The sequence below is a fragment of the Fundulus heteroclitus genome, chromosome 13 (assembly GCF_011125445.2).
Source record: "Fundulus heteroclitus isolate FHET01 chromosome 13, MU-UCD_Fhet_4.1, whole genome shotgun sequence".
Taxonomy (NCBI): Eukaryota; Metazoa; Chordata; class Actinopteri; order Cyprinodontiformes; family Fundulidae; genus Fundulus; species Fundulus heteroclitus.
This window is the reverse complement of record NC_046373.1, coordinates 10,897,634-10,911,411: the sequence shown is the minus strand read 5'-3', so window position 1 is coordinate 10,911,411 and position 13,778 is coordinate 10,897,634. Positions and strand designations below refer to the sequence as shown.

At 42.9% G+C, this 13,778-nt stretch overlaps 1 pseudogene; it reads right to left on the bottom strand.

The window, feature by feature from the left end:
- Positions 1 to 2,444: 2,444 nt before the first annotated feature.
- On the bottom strand, positions 2,445 to 7,294 carry LOC118565198 (annotated as a pseudogene).
- Positions 7,295 to 13,778: the final 6,484 nt, after the last annotated feature.

Genomic DNA, 13,778 nt, shown 5'->3' with positions numbered 1-13,778 from the left:
CCCCAAACCAGAGCAGGATTTACCTGACTATTGTTATTATCCTCTACACATTCTGCTATTTCCTTCTTAATGTCATGTATTGTAGTTTCCTTGTTGAGAATGCTTTTATTTAAATACCATAAAGTTGTTTTTGGTAGATTAGCTAAGTGAATAGACAAATAAACAATATTGTGGTCAGATACATCAGATGTTCCAATTTTGCATTCCTGAACTCTAAACCTGTCTGTGGTGTTCATCAAAAAAAAGTCAATCCTGGACTAGACTTTATGTGTGAGAGAATAATGGGTAAAATCTCTCGCTCTAATATGGAAATCGCTCCAGATATCAAACATGCCCATCTCTCTAATTAAAACATTAAGATCTTTTGACCTTCCAGTATTTTGTTTTTTGGAGTTGGTTGTATCCATCGCATAATTTAGGATTGTATTCCTATCTCCAGCACAAACTAGAATTCCCTCACTTAATGTGCTTACCGTATCAAAAAGCAAGTTTTAAAAACTTCCTGTTACGAATGTGACCATCACATTATCAATTCTCACTTTTTATAATAATAAACCTGCCTTCTTTACCTGCCTTTTGAGAAATTAATTCAAAGTTCAAAGAGTTGGAAATAAGAGTAGCTGACCCCCCTTTCCTACTATTTTTACACCAGCTATGAAATGTATTTGAGTACCCTAATGTTTTGAATTTTTCATGTTCTTGCTTAGACATATGAGTCTCCTGTAGAAAAGCTACTTGTATCCCATCGTTTCTCAATTTGGCTAGAACCTTTTTTCTTTTCACCGGACTGCTCAAGCCATTTACATTGAAATAAGCAATTTTTAAATCATATGTAACTGTTATAGTAACAAAGACATTTAAATGATTTAGCGACCCCTGAAAACACACATGGAACAATAATAAAAATTAACCTGTCAACTCCTTGCCTGAAAAACATGGCGTTGTAGCATGGTGCTCTGCTTTTTTTCAATCATATTATTCCCTCTGGAATTTGTGCAACTTGGCCTTCGCTCTGAGCACCACGGCGGGCCTGCTGCTGCTCGCCGGCTGCCAGCCCAGTAGCTCCCAAAGGTGCGTCTCCACGCTGGTCCCTCCATCGGCTGTAACCGGCTCCTCCACTTGAAATTTGCGTCTCTTCAGCTCCTTATAGCCTTATAGGCTTGCTGAGCACTGCCATATGTGCGCATGCCCGTCTCCCAGTGGATCCTCATATTAGTGAACGGCGTTTGGAAAGTATGCCTTTGTTGAATTCTATTCTATTTGTCTTTGAGTATTTTTTTAATGCCGTTTTATTCTCTGCGCCTCTTAACACTCTTGGGTGCGTAATCATGGTCATAACGTATGAATGCATTGCCCACCTGTATCTTGCCTTTTTTCCCACCATTCTCTCAGGATTGTGTCTTTCGTAGAAAACTCCAGAAAGTTGACAATGGACAACCCTCGGTGACTCTCCAGGCGGGGGTTTACTTGCAAGAGCCCGATGTGCGCGTTGTATTTTAAGGTTAAAGCCCTCCGGTGGTTGCAGCTAGCTTGCAAAAGCTTCTCAATAAACTGCACTACAGAGTCCCCCTGCTGCCCTTCTGGCACCCCTAAGACACATGTTATTTCTTCTGGAATGTGATTCTAAGTCAAGCATCTTGAGCTGAGGGTTTCTCTGCTGTTTTAGGCAGGTGCGCAGTGCCTCCGTCGCCTCCTCTGCCCAACCCTCCATCTGGTTCACATGGGCCTCCACTTCATCCATCCACTGTGATAGGCTTTGTACATCGGTTGCAATATTGTCCAGTTTACCATTGATTTCTTGGCCTAGCTGGTCAATATCCAGTTTGATCTTTGCATTGGCTCCTTAAAGATCAGATTTTAAGTCCTCTATTGCCTTAAATACTAGTCCTGGGAATCCCTGTTTCAGCGACAGCCGTAAAGTTGCTAGCTTGGTCCGGCTGGACATTAGCTTTTGCGACTGAGCTTTGGGCATTTTTATCGATCCTTTGTGGCCTAGTAAGCTCTTCTTCCTCTCGTAAATTTATAGTGAGTTTAAACGGGATTTTCAAGATTAAAGCGGGTGAGGTTTCAATGCGACCGACTGTCATTACCCTTTTACTTTTCTTTTACATGGATCAGTGCTTTTGTTTCTTTTTTATTTTTGCTCTGTTGATCGTAACAGATTTACACCGACCCTGGTTCTGCTGAAAGTTTCTTTATGTTAAAATGGACTTTTTCTCTCCACCCCTCGCTACATACATGCTTGATATGAAGGATTGTTGCAAAGTCAACACAATACACGCGACAGTCTACTGTCGCTACATTCTCTTTCAGGAGTGAATGCTGCAAGTCGATGACTCCATGCTATCTGCCGTTTCCTTAGATAGGAAACTTTTTTAACCAAACCGTCTGTCTGTATTGAACTGACTTTGTAAAGAGCTTTAAAATTTTTGAATTGCTGCTTTATAAATAAACTGAATTCAATCATATGGCAATGATTCAGACATATTTCTGCCTTTTAAATAAAAGAGAATTGTTCTCTGCTGAATAAACAGAAAATAGTGTCCAAGCCACTCCTCATATCTGTACCTTCCCTCTCCATCCCTGCAGTTTGGACAGGAACAGGCGACGCGTCGCAGCCTCTTGCTGGGCAGTCCCTCCTGGTCCGATGAGCTCTGAACAGAGCCCAGCTGGTCCTGGACTCACCGATGAACCTGAGGCCACGCTGCCAACAGTGACTGTCACAGGAGTGGGCTGAACTTTAACCGTGTCCTGACCCTGTGGTTGACCTATGAGAGATTTAAACATTAAAAAATCTTGACTTAAATCGAGCACATTGTTGCAGACAGACAACAGAGCCATGCAGAGGAAGCTGAAAAACAAGATCCAAATCTGATGTATTATGTTGGATTTTAATTGGCTGTGCAGGGAGGTTGGCATAACAGGTTTCTATACTGTATTGTAAACGTGAGAACTGTACATTACATGTTTCAGATAATCTATGTGCTTACCCTGTAGACCAGTAATGGTGAGAGGTACACCCTGCACCTGAACCCCCGCTGTGCCAAGTCCTGCGATGCTGACCGTCTGCACACCAGAACCTGGGTTGATCTGGGCCGCGCTCAGCGTCAGTGGGGTTCCACTCAGGGACACCAGTCCCCCACTCCCTACCGCTGCCCCACCAGCCACTGGCGCCAGGGTTAGCTGCTGTGGCACCGCCGCCCCCAGACTGCCCTGTAAAGAGACTCCCCCAGGCAGCTGCAGGGTCTGCCAGGTGATCTGCCCAGAGGACTGACAGGGTTCGGAGCACGGATAAGAACCTGCGCTGGGTTCTGGAAGGCCTGAATTGGTTGTAGAGTTTGTCCTGGTGCCAGCTGGAGGGTTTGGATGTGTTGTGGTTGCTGCTGGTTCTGTGTCTGACCCTGACTCTGGGCCTGGGGTTGCAGCTGGATCTGTTGCACCAGCTGGTGCCCCACCTGGCCCACGATCACTTGCTGGATGGTTCCTGCCGAATCTGACTGGTTCTGGAGACCATTGGCCTGGTTCTGGGAGTCTGCCTCGTTGCTTTGTACTTGGGTGTTATCGGGGACAATCTCAGGGGAAGCAGAAACCCCCTGAGTGCCATCAGACCCGCTGTCCCCTTCGGTTACTGTAGGTGTTGACCCAGTGCCTGGCTGCAGCGGGACCTCCTCCTGTCACCGCTGTTGTCACCAGCTGGTTGCCATTAGCAACAGAGAATGTGCCATCTGCTGATTGGATGAGCTGCACTGCCCCGCTCCCGCCAACGTTGTTGATCACCGGCAAAGCCAGGGTCATGCCACCTAGATTTATGGGCACAGTGGTCATAACAGGAGTCTGGGAGCCCTGCAGAGTCTGCAGCTGAATTGGGAAAGTCTGAGAAGGACGGATCTGCAGCGGGACCGTCTGATTGGCTGTGCTTGGTAGGATAGCCTGCTGGTTGGCTGGCTGGAGGATGGCCTGGGTCTGGCCTGAGTTTGGGGTCTGGATGAGCTGAACCTGTTCAGGCAGGGCCCCAATGGAGGCCGGCTGGGGGTTGATGTGAATCTGCTGTCCATCCGCAGTCTGCAGGTGAGGAATGACCTGATAGTGGACGCCGCCTCCAGCATTGGGCAGGTTCTGAACCTGGATGATCTGGAATTGCTGCTGCTGCTGCTGCTGCTGATTGGCTGGGACACTATTGGTGCCACTTGTGGTTTTCACCTGCCGAAAAAGGAGAAGAGTTGTAACACGAGCAATTGTGCATAAATATAAAAATCAAGTTTGTCAAAGCCACCATTTTCCCCAATGACCTTTACCTTGCGTCCTCCAGGTGAACTGTCATTGGCCAAAGTGGTGGCCACTGTAACGGCAACAGGCTGACTGGTGTTCTCCTTGGCCATGGTTGGAGCTGCTGTAATGATCTGCCAGCCGTTCCCTGTGAACTGAGCGGGGACCAGTTCCAGCTGCTGGGGCACCAGGGCCTGGCCCCCGGCTGCGTCCACCACTATCTGACCCTGAAGCTGACCTGCCTGCAGCTGGATTTGACCAGCCTGGACTTGGATCTGCTGGGCACCCGCCTGGGCCTGGGACCCCTCTGCTCCCCCTTGCCCTCCGATCTTACTGCAGGTGGCTGCTAGCAGAGCCAACGGAGATGGCTGAGAGGAATCCTGGAGGAAAAAGGAAGACGGGAGGAGTGATGAAAAGAGAGCTTGTTAAAAGGCACGGACAACTGCTCGCAGAAACATCACATAGATGAACATGCGATATTTAGCTTAGGTATTCATACACATTGATATTTTTTCACATTTTATCAGCTTAAATGTATTGACGGGTGGCCACAAGACAAGACCCAGATATTTAGGAGGTACAGTAAACATCTGGAGATGGGACAAAAAGTTAACTTTTTGGCCTTCATGAAAAATGTGTGAGGGGAAACTAAAAATGAACATTCCCTGAAAAACCACTCCAAGGGACGGTGTTATACGGTGGTGGTAGCATCACGCTGTGAGGATGCTTTTCTAATGTAGAGACAGGGAAGTTGGTCACAAATGGTTGGAAGACGAGCATTAAATACACAATAATACTGGAGGAAAACCTGTAAGAAGCTGCAAAGGTTCACCTTCCAGTTAGACAAAAAACCCCAAATATACACCCAGAGCTACAACCGAATGATTTAGCCTAAAGCGAAGAAGAAAACTTGACAAAACATCGAAGATTAGTTTTCACAGATACTCTTGATCCAATCTGAATGCGCTGTTTTGAGATGAACGGGCAAAACGTTGACTCTCTAGATGTGCAAAGACGATTGAAAATTACCCTGAAACATGGCTCTAAAAAGCATTAACTAAAGGGGGCTGAATACAAATGCACCACACTTTTTGTGTTTAAAAAAAAAAAAAACATGAAACAGTTTTCTTTCTCTTCATCATTATGCAATATGTTTGTGTTTGTCATTTAAAAACTCAAATAAATGCAAAAATGTTTGTATTTTTATCATGACAGAGTGTAAAACAAGTTGAATGTTCTATGTTCTACTTTTGCGAAGCACTTTAAAACTAAGTCATATAAAAAAAAAAGGAAAGGAGTGCAAAAGCATCCCTGTGAGCAATTACCCAATTCAACATTTAGAAAACAAAGGGGAATAGCGAGGGATGGAGAAAACATGGTTGACAAGAAAGAAACACGGAAAGCAAAGAGACAGAGAGCTGTCAGTGGAAGTGGGCGGTATTACAGGAAGCGAGTGGGTGGGCATGTGAGAACCACATTTCTCTTTTCTCAGAACACTGGGGAAAAAAAACGCTGCCTTCTCTCTCCTCCCTTTTTTTGTAAACGAGGTCATGGGCGAACGTCTAATGTCACACACCTCTCAACATTATTTAGGTTTACATGTTCGTATAACCTACTGATAGCAAATGGTTGTGCATGGAAATACGGGCGATCGCATGCATCTGCAACCTCTGGAGGTACGCTTTAGCACAGAAACCAAGAGAGCCAAAACAGTCAAAAGTGCAGGTATTTGAGATATGTAGCCATCGGCGGAACTGAAAGAGTTTCACTGTAATTCAAAAAGACAAATTCAAAAGGAGAGCTGCTGGAGTGTGACAGCCATATAAGCTTATTCATGAGGCTTTGGGTTGGCTCTCAGCAGGGCTGCACAGAAGCAGGAAGTGGAAATCACCAGAGAAACGCCCCCAGAGGTGTCTGGCTGACTGACTGAGAGGGAGGGAGAACATTTTTGGCCTACAGGCAATGCAAAAAAAAAAAAAAAGAAGAAAGAAAAGAAAAAACAACTAATGAACTAAAAAAAAAAAAAATTCTGCCTTTTCCTCCCTTTTCTTTATTTTTTTTACCTGTGTTCCTGAACTTTTGCCCCGTTTAGATGCTTTCCCTCCTTCTGTTCCAGATGATTCCTTCTTCGAGTCTGTGTGGGGAGAAAAAAAAAAAGAAAGTATTATTTCAGAGCATGTTTTTTCTCCTTCATGTATGATCACTCCCAGGATAAAGTCCCAGGGTAAAGCCAAGCAGTAATGTAGACAGTGTGGACTGTAGATAAAACGAGAGCATAAAGCAGACACAGTCAACCCAAGCTGATCAATAAAGGCAGAAGATAAAGCAGTAACCTCATCATCAATATCAAAGGGGGGCATGGAGCCTCCTATCTGTCAGGCGGAAAGAGAGGGAGAATGATAGAGGGGTGGAGACGGCGAGGGGGGAGGGTACCTACCACTCATAACGCATTAATATACCGAGAGGGAGAGGGTGTAGTTCACGGTAGAAGGCCGGCCGGGTACGGAGGCGGAGGACGGCCTATATGTTCGACTCTGGGCCGTAGCCGATCAGCCCGTTTGACGAAACCACCCACCAGCCAGGAAGGGCGGTGCCAAGCGAAGGCACAATCAAGCAGCCCCCCGAAAATAACGGAAACAACAGCGCGCGCCGCGACCGTCTCCGCGCCGCCGGACTCCTCGCAGCCCTCGTCTTCTGTCGCTCTCGCCGGACAGGCAGTCCATAAACGAGCTAATTTGTGCTTGTCAGAGCGATGTCCACAGAGAAGTTGGCGGTGTGTGACCGTGGAGGCCCACCCACTTCCATTTAAGCATCAGGACAACACCCTCCTCGCTGCTCCTGCCTCTCCGTCCCCCGCCGCTTTTTTTCCCCCCCGACGCCACACGACGCGCGGACGTCTCGTCGCCGTCCGCCGCGCAACTAGAGCGAGCCGCCACCAGCGTTTGTATTTTGAGCTTATTCCCTTTAATTCGTACACAATTGGGCTCGATAACGGGGAGATAGCTGTGGCTTTTGTGGGCGGACGCGCTCCTCCCACATATTCAGATTGGACGACGGGGCTCGGCGTGCGAGGGTCGAGATGGGAGTTGTATTTTGATGAGGCCTCGCCTTCTCAAACGTGCTAGCGGGCGTGGAACTACAGCTCCCGCGATGCTCCGCGGCGGCGATACTCGTAGTCATGTTGGGGTGAGAGCGAGGGAGAAGGGCGAGGACTACTTTTCGATGGCGGGGGGTTGGGCAAACGGGAAAGGGAGGCGTGTGTGAGCTGGTTTCAGGATGAGGGCTTCGGTTATGTTGAAAAAAAAAAGGTCTTAACGAGTTTACAGCAAAATCTTGACTTGTTTTCTGCTACATCCTGTTTTATAGTCAAACAGTCATTTGACGAACATTTGATACCACCATATTGTTTAACAAAAGATAAAGAGAGGTTTAACTTATTAGAAGTATGACAAACTTATTTATATTTAAGAACTTTTTTGTTAAAATAACCATACTCTTTAAACCTTGTCAAAGTATTTAGACACCTTGACCTTTTGGGAATTTTCGTCACTCCAACCACAAATTATGTTCTGGGGATTAAATGTTTTATAATGTTTTATCAAATCCATCTGCCTTTCTAAAATCTCCATATGAGTAAATAGTATATAGGCTGTCTTTTTAAAGTATGACACAGCTGAGGCGAGGACATTCACCAAATCTGATAAACTGGCAAGTACAGCGTTAATCTAAGTAACAGCAGCTAAGAGAACTATGGCATCTTTGGAGGAGCTGCAGTGATCAACGGCTCAGGAGGGAAACACCTTCAAGAGTACAACTATAAGTATTTTATCCCTAAGAACTAGCCAAAAGAAGTTCAGTTTTTCACAACTTGTGTATGGGGACACAGCAAATATATAGAAGACAGTGCCTCTGCCAGATGGAAACCAAAACCTTCATGCAAAATGCTTTTTTTGTGGAGGGAAACTAACACTGCACATCACTCTGAAGGAACACACCATCCCCATGGTTTAACATGGTGGTGGCAGCACCTTGCTGTAGGAGTGTTTCCTTCAGCAGGAATAGGAAAGCTCACCAGAGTTCAGGGGAGTAATATTCAGAAACCTTCTGGAAGGTGATTGTTTTTATATATTTTTATTTAGAGGCAGAAAAAGACTTGAGCCTGAGAAAGAAGTTCTCATTCTTGCAAGACAAGGGCCCCAAACATCCAGTCAGAGCTACGGTGGAATCGTTCAGACCTAGTCAAAGTTCACACTTGAGAATCTGTAGCAAGACTTTTCAAAAATGCCATTCACTTGCTCTCTCCATCCTGTCAGACTATACATTCAGCTATTTTTCAGAGAACAATGGGTAAACATTTCAGTCTCTAAATTTGCAAACGCCTTTAGCTGCATACCTCAAAAGACTTGTAGTTCTATTTGCATCACAACAAGTTTTCTACAAAGGACAAACTAAAGTTGGCTGAATACAAATACAATGCACTATTCGACTTTATTTTACTTATGAAGACTTTTAAAAACCATGTGTACTTTCCTTTCAACTCTGCAATTATGCAAGTTCTTTGTGCAATCCTAAACTTAAATGCATTTAATTTAGGAGGAAACCATTGTATTCTGATTGCATTTACACTCCGCACATGCTTTTTATAGATTTATCTCAGGGTTACCTCACAAATCCATCTGTGAGATCTTTGTCAAAACTGTACATTTAATCAGTGTGCCAACTAATGTGCTGACTAATGGACCATCAACAGGGACCTAGCACTATACCAATAAAGGCAGTTCCCCTTCCGAAGCAGCTGTCACAGAAAAGTGTCTCGCTCTGTGAAACGTGAACATAAGAGAACTTGAGCAGAAGCAAGATTTCTGAACAACTGACGAGCTGGCACTGGGAAATTACATTGCAAACGGTCAACATGTTGACACTGTGGGGCTGGATTGGCCCAGGCGTAGGGTTCTTCCAACCCACTGACCTTAGCCGGGAAAGAGTCCGAGCCCCCAGTTCGCCGAGCAGAAGGCATATGAAATGTGCCACCAACTGAGGAAACTGTGCACACACAAGAGAAGTATGCTGGCTGTAAATGCTTAAACCAAAGGTTTTCACTGGTTCTTTCTCAAGAAAACACAATGAATCATGCATGTTCTCAGAGGTAAACACGGATTATAATGTATAGATTTGTAAATATGGCCTTATAAGAAATGTTATAAGTCATTCAGTTTAAGATAAATAATATAAAACGGCTGCTTTGGAATCAAGCCTGGTGGTCTTTTTTTTATTCTAATCTAATCTTTCTGTGCTGCCTAGTGTGTTCATGGGAGCTCTTTTTAAATATGGTTGCACTGTGAAACTACAGTACAGCCACACACACACACACACACACACACACACACACACACACACACACACACACACACACACACACACACACACACACACACACCTGGTATGGCCCAGAAACATACATTTACACACATGCGCTGTAATTACTGCGGAAGCTGAGCGCCTCGTCACCGCCCCCTGGGCCACTTGGCAGGGCGTTGCTAGGCAACATGGTCTCTTCGAATGAAGGGGTGTCGACTCGTCCGCGTTTGCATGAACGGCGGCGGCGCTGGAAGGCGGTGTGCTGTGCAGACGGCTGCATGCGCAGGTTCATTTCCTGCATTTTCCACAACCTCGTTGTTAAAGCAATACGTTCACACACATGTTTCGGTGTATTTTCATAGTTAATGTTTGGTGACTGCAGGGAGGGACACTCTAAGCGGAACCAAGAACATTGAAGTTCCTCTTTACTTCGGCAACACATTATGATGTTTGTATTTGGCTTGATTGCCGCTAGGTGGCGCCAATAACCAGACAGGCCTGAACGTCGCATTCACAACTGCTGTCTATGATTCAGAAACGTCAACAACAACAAAAGATTTGTATAAGTACATTATTTGACCTGTTGCTAAACATGATCGTTTTTTTTTTTTTTACTTTACTGAGTGACAAAATGATAAGAAAATACTGCTGTTAAATATTTCCACAGATTTTTAAAGTTTTCTATAATTTTTCAGTGTAACGGTGAAAAGTGTCCCCCGCCTCCTCTGCCTGTGCGCTGTATACACGCTCTTTGTCCTCCACACCTCTTGATCCTTTCTGGGTATTTTAACATTTCAAACATCAAAAGTAAGATGCCCCAAACAATGTTGTATTCATTCATTATTAGTTTAAATATAATTATATTTTTGGTATAATACTAATTCATTAATATGATGATTTTATGGATTGGAATTAGCCTATTGTGAACCCCTACGCGTTCTTTACATTTGTTCACTTGCACCTTTACACGTTCATTCATCATAATCAGAAAGACGGCCTGCATGATGACCCTAACAGCAAAAACATTGTTTATAGTACTACATTTAAAAAAGGGGGCATTAATTGTACTCTGAACTATTTACAGCGACCATCTGTACAGAAGATTCAAACACAAATATAAGATTTCTTTCCTGAAAAAAATTCTTTATGAGTTTCCGAACATTATTTCCAAATATGACATTTTGGTTTCTTTTGTCCTTGACCTGTGTCAGATCCCTAACTTTGTCAATATAGTTGAGTACTGCATCATCTTGATACTTTCCTCAGCTCCACAATCTCTTCATCTATCCACATGTGATGAGTCCATCACATTTGTCATCCTTATCGAGTTGAAAATTGGCTCCACTTCCCTGCTTTCCTGGATATAATTTTTTTCCTGCAATGTACTTTAGCAGGGCACAAAACAGGCACAAACTATAACGAACAAAACTGAACTAAGCTGTGAATCATAGCTGTTTAAAAAAAACTGTAAGTTACAGCCCAATTTTACTTAAAATGAAGTCACTGGTGCATTTCATCAACTTTAATGAACATATAGTTACATTGCATTTTCATGCCAGTACCTAACACTTTTGAAAAGTGTATAAGTCCTTAGATTTTAATTAATTGCACCATTACTTTTAGTCTACAGGACTGACATACTGTTCAAGAATGGTTTAGATATGTACAAAGCATTATTTCTGGCTGACTTGTGGCCAATTTGTCGGCATCTACACCAGTTGACCAGTAGATGGCAGCATATGGAGTGAGGGAAGAGTCAAATGAAGTGGTTTACGCTTATACAAGGAAACAGCTTTTGGAAAACTGTCCGTTGTGGTTGATCATCACCACCGTGCTCATTGTTAATTTCCCCAAGTTCCTTCTTAAAAGTAGAACTTCCATTGATATATTTAATTAAATGGAATCAAATCAAAAACGTTAAATGTCATCCACATGCCGGTAACATCTAGGAGGGAAATAAATAGGGTTTCCCTTGCATTCAAAGGGAAACCTAATCTGGTACACACTAACAGTCCAGATGAGCTGGAGTAGGTATTTACAAGAAGTATTTTAGCTGATATATATGAGACTGCAAATAAGCAGACAAATCATTGATCAAACTAAGAAACCCGAGGTGCAGACAGAAGACCGGTGGAGGAATTCTAGAAAAAAACTCCATCAAAAATAGAAAATCTAAATTAAGGGCACAGGTTTGAATTTATTGTGTTTTTTAATCTTATCCACACGAGGTCTAAATTATCCTAAAACGCTCAAATGCAGAGGTGTACAAAGTACAGCCTTGGTGCTATTTTGTTGCCCCTGGAATTATTTTTATGCGCTACTGATGTGAGACCTTCAAAAAATATGCATTAAAATCTTTTTATGATGGAAGGTATGGGCAAAACACAAAGTATTCATCTTTTATAAAGCAGTTTTTTTTTCTCTCAAGTCATATCCAGTAAGTTATCCAAAACGGACAGGGGTGCAAGCATCATAAAACCTGGCTAAATAAAGCAACATTCTCTATGAAGGGGCGACCCACAATTCCACCACGTTATTAGAATATGTAAAACATAGAAAGGATTATGCGTGTTTTATATATATGTATATGTATATATATATATATATATATATATATATATATAACACGCATAATCCTTTCGCATATATATCCTTATATATATATATATATATATATATATATATATATATATAACACGCATAATCCTTTCTATGTTACATTCTTTTTCATTTTCAGATATATACAATTTTTTTTTTTTTTAGGAAAATCAGACAGCTTATATTTAGAAAAAATATTGTGTTACTGTGTATTAAAAAAGTGAAAAAACTGTTTTTGTGTTTTTAATATAAAAAAATCTTAGCCCTTGGGTCCTTGGCGATTTGAGGCTTGTGGCTAAACAAGTTTAGACATCCCTGCCCAAATGTAGAAACACACATAGAGTAGTCACATGGCAGCCCCAGCTAGCTTTTGCAATTAAGTCTGCCTGGACATTTAACTATTCTTATTAGAAATTGTAGTGCTCATCCATATTTTTTTTTCTTGCCACAGTCGGCTTCCAAGAACAGTCCATACATTTCTAATACACTTGAGTCTTTGACAAGACCTAGCCAGAAGTTCACTGTTTGATCCAATCCAAAACCAGTTTTGATGTTTCTTTGGAACCACTCCTCTCTGCTGAAACACCCAGCTGTGTCACAGTTTCCAGCCTTTTGTTTTTGATTTCAAATTAAATCAGATCAACTTTATTGTCATCTAGCTATACACACAACAGTACAGATGAAACGAAAGCACATTTCTCCCGTTAAAATACACTCAGATACAAATTATTTGAGGTAAAGCTAAGGAATTTGGGAGCAGACCGCCTTTTTCATCATATCATCCACCTTGTGCGATGATCCAGTACAACTAGTAGCAAAACAGATCCTCAGCGTGATGCAACCACCACTCTAGTTGATCAATGGTCTTGGATCCCTGAAAGCCTTGTTGACCCCTCCGAATATTCTACTTGCTATTGTGGTCTGTTAGCTCAGTTTTGTTTCGTTTGATTATAGAACCTTTATCTTAAGGCTTTTGGCATGTCCATGTGGCCAACCGCAAATTTTAATTGCAGGTTTTGGACAGGGTCTTCTGTCTTTATCAGGACCCTCTTGATCCGTTGTGATATTGAACTTGCTTCACTGCGGTCAGAGACAATGGTGTTCCAGCATCATCCAGTGTAATGTGATAGACTTGAATGTTAGTTGTTCTTGGGTTGTTTCTGAACATCCTAACCAATTTTCTTTCACGGTAGGGGAAAAGTTTGCGTGAGATGGTTGAAAGTCAGACACAGTTTCATGATGATCATCAAAGCAGCTATTTGAAGGTTTACATTAGGCTTTCTGAAGGGGCCCCAACAACTCCCACACCTCAACCCACAACAGATAATTAAAGAACAAGGGTTAAATATTCTGCTAGAATTAAGCCAGATGCTTTTTGATGGCTAGAATAATTGTGTTGCAGAGCTACAATCTACATTATTTGAAATCAGAGGAGTTGTTTGTCTAAATGTGAGCTTGTATGTATAATCTTGACCTTGGGTGGATTAGAAAAAAATCCACACTAAATTTAAACTTGTGCAACCAGATCTTCTCCTTAACAATAATTTAACTTGTTT